This window comes from Protopterus annectens, chromosome 13.part0 (assembly GCF_019279795.1).
Source record: "Protopterus annectens isolate FY-2018-M chromosome 13.part0, PAN1.0, whole genome shotgun sequence".
Taxonomy (NCBI): domain Eukaryota; kingdom Metazoa; phylum Chordata; order Ceratodontiformes; family Protopteridae; genus Protopterus; species Protopterus annectens.
Window position 1 is genome coordinate 75,548,090 of NC_056747.1, and position 13,044 is coordinate 75,561,133.

Genomic DNA, 13,044 nt, shown 5'->3' on the forward strand with positions numbered 1-13,044 from the left:
AATCATTAGCAGACCGGAGTTCCATTGTGGCCACCCCTAACCAAGAAAAGCCAAAAGAACAACAACAAAAAACAAACAGTCTCTAATTGATGGCAGGTGTGTACCCATGAAGACTGAATGCTGTAATTAAATCAAAAGGTGCTTCAACATATTAGTTTAAGGGCATGCACACTTAGGTAACCAGCTTATTGTGCACTTTTTATTTTTTATATTTTTTCCCCTAACAGATTTGTTTGTTTTTCAATTGAATTGTACAGGTTATAGGTCACATTAAAGGTGGAAAAAGTTTTGAAATGATTTATTGTGGTCTCATTTTTTTATATCACAAAAACCTAACATTTTAACAGGGGTGTGTACACTTTTTATATCCACTGTATGTTACATACATACATACAATTAGGAAAAATAGCTACTATAACTTGTCAAAATGCACAATCAATGGCATGAGACCTTGATTGCAGTACCTATAATCGTATTTCGTGGCTTTGAAAAAGGTACTCCTGCAATCACATACTTACTACAACATATTACTAACAGCTATGAAAAGTATATGAACAAAATGCATAGACTGCACTTGCCACAACTTTCAAAAGCTAATCAGTACAGCTGAACTGCAGACAAACATTCAGGAAAGATGTGAAAGCTCAGAACATTTTGCTGCAATGAATGAAAGAAAAGAAATTCAGTAGAATGCAACTGGTGTTAGACAAATAATTACTATGATTTTTGAAGGACAAAATACATCAGCCAATGGGAAAATGCTTTCTTTGTGGATAGTTATCAGATTCAGTTTAAAATTTAACTGACATTTTTAGGGAAAAGATGCAAAATATTTTATTCTTCTAGAACATTAAGGCATTTGTCAGTCAAAAGGTTTATTTGTAAGACAACTGTCCAACACAATGTTGTCCTGTGAAATGGGGGAAAACCTGTATGATCAAAAGAGTACACTCACTGAGCAACCCTAATGCAGACCATAAGAAAACTAATTACCAGATAACGGGAAAGCCATGTAGCAACCAATATGAAGCAAAAACTACTATTCCCTAGGCTTGAATAACTATTAAACACAGTTTTGCAAAACAAGTACTCAGTAAAGTAGACATCACTTTACTGCTGCTGAGAATCCAAGTCTGAGTGTGACTAGTTAGCATCACTGGCTGAGTAAAACCCAGTTATTCAACTAATCTAGTAGCCCATGGGTGGGGCAAGGAAAGCAAAATATAAAAGGACAAATTAGCACTTACTAGAACAACCCACCTCCAAGAAGTTTGTCTAATCTGGCCTGTAGTATGCTAGAAAGGCTATCTGAAAACCCTGACTAAGAAAACATGCGACTTGCACAATGTAAACAGTCACCTAATGAAAATGTAAGATAATGCCCCTTTAAGTCCATCAGCAGTTAAATCTCAAAAGAAAGTCAGTTATGTCTTTCATCATTTTGTTACATTCACAAAAGAGAGTTTAGAGATCCAACACATTTCATAACTCCCAAGAAATAACTATTTCCTCATCAACACACAGAGTTCCAAAGTCCTAGTGACCTCACTAAAAATAACCAAGAAAAATCAATATGCATTATAGGACTCTACATTCCCCCAGGTAATAATGCATCCAAACTCGAACACATCCTATATTGTACAAGCAGCAAAACAGCTCAGGAAACCACAACAACCAGAGATACAAACATTAAATGGAAACAAAATGACAACCTCACCCAGCATCAACTTTTACCGCTACTCATAGGTGGCAAAACACTACAACCAAAGTACACACTAAAACAGAAACCACATTTGACTGGATTCTCACAAATAAACCAGAAGCCATGACGTCCAGTGGCACTTTGCCAGAAAGTATTAACACCCACTTCCCAACATAAGACAGAGACAAAAAATCAGCACAGAACAATTTAGCTTAATCCTACTCAATACATCTGGAGCCTATTAAAACCTCTACCTCTAGAAAAAGCAGTCACTCACTTTTAGAAAAAGTGTCAGGTTAAAGTACTAAATGAACAGACACCCCTCAATACCAAGTGAGCCAAGCCCTGTGGTTAACATGCAAAACCAAAGATATGACTAAGAGACCATGCCTAAAAAGAATGGCCCAAAACCAAAAAAAGCAAACAGCTAATGGAATATAGATCCCTACAAAACCTATCCAAGCAACAAATAATCGACAATGAAAATACTGTTTCTCAGTCCTCCAAAACTCATACTCACACCTATCCTACAGCAATAATAATAAAAAAAAATTACTAAAATTAACGGTGAAAACCCTGGCAGCTAACAACAACAAAATATCTAAAAATTGCATCTACAGCATTCTCCATCTCCGTCCTAAATCAACAGATCCATGCAAGGCCTCCTATTTGTACAAGGAAGTAGTAATCCACAAAAACTGACAGTCTAAAAATAACCATAAAGAAGACAGAGTGGACTATCAATGAAAAACATTACATAGACCATGAAATGTTGGGCTGTTTGGAAAAAGAAGCACATGAGGAAGTGTGAAAATAAAAAAGAACAAAACTTGGAGATTTTTGAAAGGTATAAAAAAAGAAACAGGTTTATGGGAAAGAAAGAGATCTGATGTGGTGCAATACTTTTGCAAAGGAGAAAGCCAAACTAATCAACAGAAAAAAAGAAGCTCCAGAGATATTTGAAAAGAAATACAGGCAAAGGCACACAGATATCGAACACTGCACAATTTAAGATCACAAAAGGGGAATGCAGAACAGAAGATCAGTAAAGTAAAAGGTAAATAAATACAAACAGGTTATGCAATCACATAATTATGGAATAATGAGTCCTCAAAGTAAGGAGAAACAAGTGGCTCAAGAGACATCTGAAGAAGCATGCACATGGGAAACAAAAAAGGAGATTTAATATGGTGCAGTATTTATGTACATGAGAAAGCAAAACTAAACTAATCAATACACAAAAGGCAACACCAAAGACATCTGAAGAGAAATACAAAGCCATCCAGGTATGGAAAATTTCACAATACAAAAAAATAAGAAAAAGGGGATGGGGGAGTAGAAAAGGTTTATTAATGGAGAAGTTAAAGAAACAGAAAATGAAGTTATGGGCTACCTGTGAAGTGAAAGGTTTAGTGTAGAAAATCCATTTCTAGTAACATCACAGCATGATGAAACAAAAAGAGTCCCCAAATTAAGGAGAAACAGGAAGTATCTGATCACTTGCCACATGACGATACTCTGGAGCCTTAAGCAGGAAACCAGTACAAAACCTCAGCCAGAGTTGCACAGCAAGGGAAAAAGCAGGAAAATGTGGCAACTTTGACACAGTTGAGGTTGTAGACTGATAGGCTGGTGAGCTTCCATATGAAAGAGCAACAGATGACTCAGGATGCAGCTGAAGAGAGTATGTCACAGGAAGATGTTCTGGAACTTTCTGTAAAATGCCCACAGGAAATAAAGAATGTGCCCTCAGTTTAGAAGAGATGACCTAAGGAAAGAGTTACTGGACATATTAAGGTCAATAAAAGACTACAGAAAGTCAAAAAGACCCAAAAAGTTAGAGGTCTGATAAAAGAGATGAACACAGTACTCAATACTATTAATGCAAATTCATGTGATATAACAGAAGAAAATAGGATATACTGTTGTGCAGCTAAATTAAACAGATAAAGTCTTACTACAAAAATACAGGACAATATGGAAAAGGAAGGGAAGAAATTAAATGCCATCATGGAAGTATCAAATCAAAAAAACTATAAAGCAATCAAGACAAGTGTCAGTGTTAGAACAGAATAGAAGATGAACAGATAAAACACTTAAGACGCGATAAAAGCAATGTGCAGTATCAGAAGAGACAGGATCTATTGTACATTATTGCAAATAATAAACTAAAGATATCAGCACTGACCAGGAACTTTCAGATATGCAAATAAATATGTAGGAAAAGTACAAAACAAGCAATTCACTGATGACCCAAACAAAGTTTTATAAAGAATTGGGAAAAAAAAGCAAAAATGAAAAGAAACACCACCAAAACAAGAAAAAATAGGCACACTGAAGAAATACATGTGAAGACCCTGTATAACATAACAAAGATGGTGATTGCATAGAAGTAGTAGGTAAAAGAAACTACCCCACCATTAACTGGGAAAACTACTCATGTACCAACTCTTTTGCTCAACGTTTTCTGGAATTCATAAATTCCAATGCCTTGGATCAACTTATCCACACCCCACCAGCGGCAGCAATATCCTAGACCTGGTCGTTAGCAACATGGGCGACCGGTGTTCCACACCAGAGGTCAATTCTTTGTTGGTCAGATTCGACCACAAGCTAATCACCCTAGACATCCACATCCTACACCCACCCCCCATTAGGGAAACCACCGTAAAAAAATTTCTCCAAAGCCAACTTCACTCTTAAGACAGAAGTCGCACACTTCATGACACCCATGTAGACTGACAATAGAGGTACGACTGCCAAATCCTACACAAATGCACTTTATAAACACTTACACGAGTGCATGGATCGTGCTCTAACAGAACCAAGATGCTATCCTCCAAAAAAGGAAGCCAATCTGGTGGTCCCCTGCCATAAACAAACTCTACAATAGAGGAAAGAAATTGTTGCAAAAGAGTAAAATCCCATGATTGGAGAAACTCCCTGGTCAGCCTCAGTAAGAAGCTGAGATCTCTCATAAAATCCTCCAATGGCAACACTCAGATCTGCTCTGAGTTATAGCACAATGGCACTAAATATACAGAACCAAGTGGTATTGCCAACATCCTGGCAGATAGGTTCAGTGCTAACTTTACCCCCCTCTCACACCCTAAAGGGCCCATCTCTATACCAGAAGAATGGAAGGTTCCCGTAATCACGGCTGCACAAGTAAAACCCACACTATCCAAAGCCAAGAACACAGCATCCATGGGACCTGCCAACATCCCAGGCTGTTTTCTGCACGAACTGCAGAATGAACTGGCACCCCACCTAGGCACCATGTTCAATCATAGCCTCACCTCAGGTTTTGTACCCCCTGAATGGTACACAGCAACAGTTATCCCACTCCACAAAAGGGGGAGCCACCACGGACCCCAGATCTACCACCCCATTAGCCTAACGAGCCTTGTCTGCAAGGCCATGAACATATCATCATGGATCTTATGCACAAAGGCAGTGGTAATCTCCAAACTCTGGACCCCACCCACTTCGGCTTTGTAAAAGGCAGATCATGTCTCCTAAATATGAAGAACTTCTTTGAAGCGGTCACCAAAGCTGTAGACTAGGTTAAGGTGGTTCACACAGCCTATCTAGATCTCACCAAGGCTTTTGACACCATCCCCCACACTGGAATTATACATAAACTCACTAAACTAGGTATAAATCCCCATGTCACACGATGGGTTGCCAACTGACTCACTGACAGAACCCACACTGTGAAAGTAGCAGACTCCAAATCCGACTTCAGACCAGTGACAAGTGGAGTACCACAGGGTTCAGTCCTGGGTCCTCTCCTGTTTGGTATCTACTTTTCTGAAGTACAGGCTAACACAGAAGGTCTTTGGCTAACTAAGTTCGCAGATTACTACAACCTAGGAGCCATAATCGAAACTCCTAACAATGTGGACATCATACAAAAGGGCCTCACAGAGACAGATGCCTGGTATCAAAGCCATGGCCTCAAGCTCAATGCCAAAAAGTGCATGGTCATCCCCTTTGGTGAAAACTCTGTACCCATGAGCTACAACATAGATGGTAGTCTACTTCACACTGAAAGTGTGATAAAGAGACCTTGGGACACAGGTGGAGAGCAGTCTCTCCTTTGATAATCACATTGCCACAGTAGTCAGGAAATCCTTCTACATGGCACACCTCATCACAAGAGGTTTCTCATCCAGGGAAAAAAAAAAAAAAAGGTCATTGTTCCCCTCTACTTGTCACTCATTAGCTCCATTATAGAGTACAACGCCCCTTTTGGTATGTACCTCATAAGACATCTACAACAACTGGAAAGGCCGCAGAAATACCTCACATAGAGAATTACTGGCCTCAAACAGATGCCCTACGCAGACAGTCTCCAAAAACTCCAGCTTTACTCCATCGCATATCTCCTACTCGGAGGCTATTTCTGCCTAACATACAAAGCTATGTCAAACCCAGAGCTGTTGGACATGCTCCACTTAAACAAATCACAATCCCTCCGAGCTACACGCTCTAGGGACCTAAACCATGTCACTACAATAAACAGAACATGCTGGAGGGATAGATACCTTTCCCACAGACTTCCTATACTCTCGAACAAACTACCTATCTTTATCAAACAAAGCTCCTCGTTAGCACTAGTCAAGAAAAATCTTGATGATTGGATAGGAAATAGGAAATTCACCCTGGGGATCACCTCTGTGGCTCTGCTCGACAGGGGCACAGGAAAATAATTATCTTGGGTGGCGAAAGCCAGGGTACCTTTTTTGGCTAGGCTTATATAGGCCCTAGGGCCAATAGCCTAGTACCTACCTATGAAGAAACAGTCATCTTCTTTCGGCTTTTCCCGTTAGGAGTCACCACAGCGGATCATCTGTTTCCATTTCTTCCTGTCCTCTGCATCTTGCTGTGTCACACCAACCACCTGCATGTCCTCTCTCACCACATTCATAAACCTATAAATTAACCCGGTACAGGGAATCCAACGGAAAGCACAAATCCACGAATTGTAGAAATGTTGTCTTAACGCAATATTTATTGAAGAAACAAAGAAGCGTTTTCGCTACCAACACTGTAGTAGCTTCCTCAGAGACAATGAAAAGTAACAGTGCAGAGTACCAACATAAATACAAATGTTTGGCGCCAAATTGCTTGATACAAATTAAGCTAGTTAGAAAGGCAAACCAAACGTCATTTCCTTCTTTTTAAAATTAGCGATAGAAATTAACAATGCCTTCCTAAAGAACAGTAGTAATCTTAGAATATAAAATATAAAGGCATTGATCATCACGTACTGCAATTATACCAATAGGAAATCACAATAGAAACTTACTGGAAAAATACGATGTTTTTTATATCAAACACATGGTTTCTATTTAGAAGTGTTATACTAAGTAACAATTCCAATAGTAGATTGTGCAAGTACAAAAATATCCATGCACATAAGGAAATCCTCAGGTCAACAACAAGCATTTTGAAAAAAATCATATAAAAATGTAATTTTTAAAAAACACATAAAGACAATACAGTCTTATAAAAATTAAAGCCTCAGCAATGATTGTATTAATAATTGCACTTTTGTATTCGGATGCAAGTGTTTGTCTTAATTTAAAAACAAGTTGTAGTTTTAAATTATAATTTTAAAGTTGTACCACTTGAAACGGAAACTTCAGTATAGAAGTGCGCAAAACTGACTACAGTAGGTAGAATGCGCTAGGGCAAAAGGAAGTCCTCGAATCAAGAAAAAAATCATTTAAACATGTCATTTTGAAGAAAGATGTAAAAGCAATGCAGTCCTATTATGTCAAGGACTCAACAGTAGATGTAATACCAATTGCACTATTGTATTCAAGTGCAAATGTTTGACAATTTAAAACCAAGTTATGGTTTTAGATTGTTATTATAGAATGTAACACTTGCAACGGCAACTACAGTGTGGAAGTGTGCTAAACTGACTGCAGTAGGTAGAGTGCGCACAAAGGTGTGTTCCTATTTAAAATAACTTAAAATAACTTAAAAGGGACTGTGCATAAAGTGTGGCTCAGATGTAAATACCAGGAATGTACAAGCAATGCAGTCTATATTAAAGCTCCACGAAAAAAGCAGTGGGTAAACATAATGTATAAATGTATCCGTTTCAAGTGGTACAACTTTAAAATTATAATTTAAAACTACAACTTGTTTTTAAATTAAGACAAACACTTGCATCCGAATACAAAAGTGCAATTATTAATACAATCATTGTTGAGGCTTTAATTTTATAAGACTGTATTGTCTTTGTGTTTTTTAAAAATGACATTTTTATATGATTTTTTCAAAATGCTTGTTGTTGACCTGAGGATTTCCTTATGTGCATGGATATTTTTGTACTTGCACAATCTACTATTGGAATTGTTACTTAGTATAACACTTCTAAATAGAAACCATGTGTTTGATATAAAAAACATCGTATTTTTCCAGTAAGTTTCTATTGTGATTTCCTATTGGTATAATTGCAGTACGTGATGATCAATGCCTTTATATTTTATATTCTAAGATTACTACTGTTCTTTAAGAAGGCATTGTTAATTTCTATCGCTAATTTTAAAAAGAAGGAAATGACGTTTGGTTTGCCTTTCTAACTAGCTTAATTTGTATCAAGCAATTTGGCGCCAAACATTTGTATTTATGTCGGTACTCTGCACTGTTACTTTTCATTGTCTCTGAGGAAGCTACTACAGTGTTGGTAGCGAAAACGCTTCTTTGTTTCTTCAATAAATATTGCGTTAAGACAACATTTCTACAATTCGTGGATTTGTGCTTTCCGTTGGATTCCCTGTACCGGGTTAATTTATTGGTTTTTTTGGCTTCTCACATTCATAAACCTGATCTTAGGCCTTCCTCTTTTCCCGTTACCTGGTAGCTTCGTCCTTAGCATCTTTTTCCCAAAATACTCAGCATCCCTCCTCAGCACATGTCCAAACTAACGTAATCTTGCCTCTCTGGCTTTGTCTCCAAACCTTCCAACCTGGGTTGACCCTCTAATATACTTATTCCTGATCGAAGAAACAGTAAGAAGTTCAAATGTACAGGATATGAAATGGGATGAAGTAACAGCCAGAGAAATTGACACAAAATTAAGAAAAGCTCTTAACTGGAAAACTCCAAGCTCAGATGCAGTACCTAACTTCCAGCCAAAAGTATTAACATCTTTACATGAAGATTTAGCCCAGAGTAAGAGCTACTTGTATGCACATCCCGTACGGTTAACAGGAAAATGATGCTCCTCCATAAGAGTGAGCCTACAAGCTATCCTAAACCTACAGACCAATAACTTGCCTTCGGACGATGTTTAAGCTATATAGTAGAACTGATACAGAGTTTATAATCTTATAGAAGAAAACTCAATCAAGGCAATAGAACAGAAGGATATTGAAAGTCATATGAATCAAAGGAATATGTGTTCTTAAATAAATGTTACAATGAAAACTGTGAAAAAGGAGAATAATCCAAGTATGGCATGCATACGCTACAAAAAAACATTTGACAGCATTCTACATTCGTGGATAAAGGAGTCCTTACAAATGCATAAAATATACCATACATCAAGCAACTGCATTACAGTGACCATGAAACAGTACAAAAAAACACTTTGTAACTAAGCCATGACAACAGGAGAAATGACTGTCCCAGAGATAACAATTCAAAGGGGAATATTCCAGGATGATTGTCACTGCCACTCTTTTGTCTTGCCCTTAACCCATCAAACTGTCAGTTTAACAGATTAGGTCATGTTAAAATTTGGTTCCCAGAAAGCAAAGTGAAAAGACTTATCTTCACGTTGTGGCACCATGCATTCGATCTGATCAGGAGCTAAATGCATAACTGCAACTGGTCAAAACTTTCTTGGATGATGTAAGAAGGTCTTGATAAATGTGCAAAAGCAACTTTTAAAGCAGGAAAGCTGCAGTACCAAGAAAATATCAGTCTGGGACAGAAATGTGATATAAAAGAACTTTAATCATAGTTTGACTTAGAACTTGGGTCCATTCCCATCATAGTATTAGAAACCCAAAAGACTCCCAAACAACATAGTTTCCGGCCAAATCTTAGAACCACAAATCACCCTCCTCAGCTTTGCCAACACCAATCAGGGTCTAGTCTCATCTATTTTTTTTTATCTGTTGAAAGCCTTTGACACTGTATCAGATCAGAAAATATTATATGAACTAGTATCTCAGTCTAAACAAATCAGCTCTAACCTGGTTCCATAGTTATCGGTCAACTATGCAACAAACTGTTAAGTGGAAGCAAGACCTCTCAACTTTCCTCCTAGTTACAGACAGAGTTTCCCAAGGTTCAACACTTGGGCCTCTCCTTTTTAACATATTTATCAATAAACTCCATACCACTTCTCAACAAGTAACCCTTATTCAATATGCAGATGATGCAATACTCATCTGCTCAGCACAAGTACTTTATAAAATATTACTTGCCAGGATTTCTTATTCACAGAATCCTGGCTTATCAATGCAAACCTACTCTTCAACCTCAAAGACAAAATTAATGCTCTTTACACAGTATAGAACTGTGCACCTATGTACATGTTCTGTTTGTAAATGAAGTTTATGTAATCTACTGTAAAGCTTTTTCTCTCGTGTGTACTCTTACCTATATTTTGTATTCCTTCCAATATCATGCAAACTGTACTTTATGCACATGTCAAAACTAGTGTTAAATGTGGAGCTTTTCTCCCCAGGCCTACCCTGACAAATTCAGGAGAATTTCCCTATAAACAAAGATAAATAAATACATTTTTTACTCAAATAAAAGTCACATGTTCCTAAGCTCTGGAGACAAACCACTGCAAATGAAGGAGACAGAGGAGAAAAAAAAACATTACATTTGTAATGCCGTTGGTTTTAGCTGACACTATCACTCGCATCACAAGTCTTAAGATTTCTGAATAAAGGGTGAACTTCCAAATCTAGCAATAAACTCAGTTTGATCTCAAATGCTAGACATAATAACATATCAGTTTATTGTAGGTAAATGAACTGAACCACTAGCATCCATGCTCAATGAAGACCATAATAAAAAGGATCATGAATGGGTCGCTGATCATAACTGGTTTATGTATTCGAAACATGGATGCCAAAAAATCCACCCTGAAAGCGAGATGCAAAACACAGTGTAAAAAGAAATAATTATTATATACCCATCCAATAAAACAAAACATTTCTTTGAAAAGAAACTGATCAAGCATTATCATTCAATGGTAAACAAAGAAAAAACCTTAGCAAAACTAAAGATAAATACCAATAATAGGCAAAAATGCATGCACACATTTACACTGATATGCATACATATCTAGACAAACCAGTGTACTCACACATATGCATACATATACATCCAGTCACATGTAGAATATGTACAGCTATACTAATCTCCACTCAGCCTGTAGAGCTCAACCCTAAAACTCAACAAATACAATCCAGTGTATTGTAGCTTGTGTTTATGGTTATTGTATATACTTCTATATTTACTATACGTGTTTTTCTCCCTAGGTCTCATCTGAAAATGGGCTACAGTTCAGTAATTTTTTTTTTAGTACGCAAAAAAAAAAAAGTTTCAGAACTACAACAAACAAACAAATGCAGCACTATCATGTACAATTTTTCTAGACCACCATAATATGAGTGTTCTGTATGGAATTAGAGATACTACTTCAAGAGAAAATAAGTTGTCATGCAATAACTACAGTAATTTCTGTACAAATTGTAAGTGTGTGGAGTAGGAGTGGGGCTGACATTCCCTCCGCCACTTAATTTTATTAATGCCACTCCATAAAGGGGGTAACTCACTGGAACTTTCTAACTACCGACCGATCGCTATTCTATCTTCCCTGTCAAAAATCCTCAAAAAATGTATACCTTCCCAAATAATCAACTACCTCCTTACTAATAAATTGCAGACCAACACCCAACATGGATTCTGTACTTATAGTACCACCACAGCCTTTATTAGCTTTTCCAATACACAACAACAATGGCAACCTTTTCTACACGCTGTCTTCCTAGACCTCTCCAAGCCCCTTAAGCCACTCCACTCTATCCTGGTTCCAGGACTATCTAACCATCTACAGGCAGTAAAATGGCAAACTTCCTCATCTCCCCTCCTACCTGTAACCCTAGGTGTCCTAAGGATCCATAATCGGCTCCCTCCTCTTCACCATATTTACCAATAAACTTCACAAAGCTACATGCATGCCACTTTGGTCCAGTACTCGGATGACTCCACCCTAATATGTTCCACCACTTCATTCCCTGAACTCCAAAAATTAACACAAGAATCCTTTGCTGCTGTTGATACCTGGTTAAATAACTCTCAACTACTACTAAACCCCAAAAAATACAACTAATGATATTCCATCCTACAAAAGCCATAGACCTCATTCCTCCATTCACAATACACTTAGCTAACAGTCCAATCACACCTGTCTCACACACCAAACTGCTAGGAGTCATCACAGATCACAACATGAAATATGACATGCATAATCGCACATACCATAAAAGGTCCATAAAAAAATTCAGAACCCTATACAGATGCAAAAAGTACCTCACCAACAACAGCAAAGCCACCATCGCTAGAACCCACCTAGTCGCCATACTTCTCTATGCCTCCCTCATACTCATCAATTTAAATAAATCAGATTTAACCAAACTAAACAGCTGTTACAATAAAATAGCCAAGTTTTCTACAGACTCACTCTACAGTACACATCACTGCCTAGCACCCAAGCAACTTTCCTGGCTTGAATTACCAAACCTGCTCACCTTTAACCAACTTACAACAGCCTACCAAATTCTATACAATCCCGAAAAAATCCATTTTACAAAGCCTGCTGAATATCTACTCCAATAAATGCATACCAAGATCCACAAACACAGCATTAGTCAACATAACCAAAAGCAAAAGTAGCTCTGGGGACTACCTCTACTTCTCCTCCGTCGCTAAAACACAGAACGGCATCCCCTAGAAATCAGGACTACAGAAAAACAAAAACAACTTCAAAAAAACTCCTCTGATCCCATTTGTATACGTTGTGGATCTGTAACTGTGCTGACCCTGTGTGTAGCTCCCCAAAACAGATCTACAACATAATCAACTATGCTTAGTCACTATCCCCACCATTACACAGTAAAGCTCTCCAACTGCTACTACTTAACTATACATACCTACATCCCACTGAATCTTAACATATATACTGTATGTATTTGCTTGTATAAGTAAATTGGATATGTTGAATCATTATGTAGCTTAACCCTCTGCTGATGTTAAAAGTTGATGTTTACTCAGTAAACATACACCACCTCCTT